Below are 2,195 nucleotides of genomic sequence, written 5' to 3'. Positions count from 1 at the left end.
TTATCTATACTAATTATAATTTTTGTTGTATATAGAGTAACTCCTGCTGGTCAAGGTAAAAGAAGGTGGAATTTAATAAAGAAATAAAAACTAGGAATCACGACATAAGATAAAAGAAAAACGGTTTACCACTTTATACTTATATGTAGATTAAAATTATAAAGACACAGATACATACATACACATGCATATGTATATATCTAGAACTTTCTTGGTTCATGAAAATGAATATAAGTTACCAGAGAGTAAATACTTTAGGATACAATTTAGCAAGTGGCAACGGGAATAAAAGGACACAGGTAAATTTCTCTCCACATGATACAGTGTTTTGAAGTAGGAATAAACAGAAGAGAAAAAAAGGGATGGAAATCAAATGGAGAAAAGACAGACTAGGCAGTAATGTCAAATGCTAGCAATTATGAAGTTTCTTTGGGAGAGGATGGCAACCATTTCATTAATATTAGTGATATACAATATTCACTTTAGAGAATTTATCCTGTCTCATAATAAAATGGATTCGTCTCCTCAAATATTTAGTAAAATCTGGTACTCCCAGGAAAGGCTTGAATAATGGTATTTGGAGCAAAAATGGTAAAAAGCAGTGACATAAATGATGATCTAGCCAATATTCATTTCTCTGCTTAACTTATTTAGTACAATGACAAGGCCAGCACTGAGAAGGACAATATCACTCTTTTGATGTCCCCAGCCATGATGAGTAGCAGAGTGAGCACAGTGAAGGTGAGAATGGCACAGTGAAGAAGCTACGTTCTAGAACTGCCCTAGGAACTGACAAAGACAAATTCCTTTTTATCCAAGTATACTAGGGAAAGGAGGAGATTGACCTTTGGTAAGTTTTAAAAACAATGTTTTTACCACAGTGTATAATATAAAGTTTTATGAATCAGGGATCATACATGATTATCAGTAAAAGCAAATACATTTCACACACTTATAATACATTCGTTGAAAGTATTTTGAGTAAACTAGACTCCCTAAGGTAAAAGAAACAATTTTATTTTAGCCACTGTCTTCTCAAACACTCCCCCTGGATAAAACCCTGTACAAGGTGGTTGTCCTTTCACTTTCTGACTTTTCTTATTTGCTGTTTCAGCCCCTAAGATATGACAGGGGCAGTTGCAGGAGAGCTGTGAAGACGCAGGGAAGGTTTTCAGATAATTGAGTTGATGTAATTGGGTAATGTAGCAATCCATATGTGGTAGATTCTAAATTTCTTGCTGTTTCCATTGGGTGGTACTCTCGTGGGTTTTCTAGAGAATTCCACTGCTATGCGTTTCTCTTTAGATTGGCCTTTCTGATTGGCCATTTTTCCTACAACCCCTAGAGGGTACTGCTGTCTGTATATCCTAACCCCTACAGACATACCCGTTGAACAGAGATGAGAATCTGACTCTTTTGTGCAAGGAGGACAGGAGAGTGACAGGCATCCTCGTTCCATCAGTTCCTGGGTGTGTCAGATATCGGTGCTCCGCTGCCCCGCGGTAGCAGCTCTAGTCTTCCCTGCTCACCTTCGACTTGCACAGATGGAGTCAGTATTCCTTGGACTTCAGTGATCCTATGGCAAGTTCTTTCCATGATCATTTTGAAGCCTTTCAATTGGCTTGATATAGATGAAAGCACTTCCTCCCATTCTCCATGAATTTGAGTTGAGAAAAGAGAGAAAATGCAAGGCACACAAGCAGCTCACTTTATGACTGAAACTTTTCTTGGCCCCACAAATAAATCACATATATATGAATATGTGTGTATATGTGAATATACATACATAAATTTACATGTATACATTTATACATATCTATAAGCATATGAATCTGTTTAATGTTCTTAGTGATTTAATTTTTCTTCAAAAGCACTTCTTAATAGCTGTTTAGCTTAACCTGCAGAGGTGATTCCTTCTTCAGCTTTAGAATGTAGTACTACTTGAAACCAATTATCTATTGTTTGCTTTCAGCATAGGAGCCCCAGCCCAAATCGAGAAAATCAGAGTCTCCATTTAACTTCTTGTATATATTAAAAATATTTTTGATCAACACATAAATGCACATATAAGAATAACGTCTATTGGATGTTGGGCAGGGGGAAGGGGCAGGGGGGGGAAGAGGGAGGAGGGTATGGGTATTTGCATACACAAAGAGTGCAACATGCACCACCCGAAGGATGGACATATTTGAAAC

Source organism: Propithecus coquereli, unplaced genomic scaffold, assembly GCF_000956105.1.
Source record: "Propithecus coquereli isolate 6110/MARCELLA unplaced genomic scaffold, Pcoq_1.0 Scaffold46, whole genome shotgun sequence".
Taxonomy (NCBI): domain Eukaryota; kingdom Metazoa; phylum Chordata; class Mammalia; order Primates; family Indriidae; genus Propithecus; species Propithecus coquereli.
Note: the sequence above shows the minus strand (reverse complement) of the source record.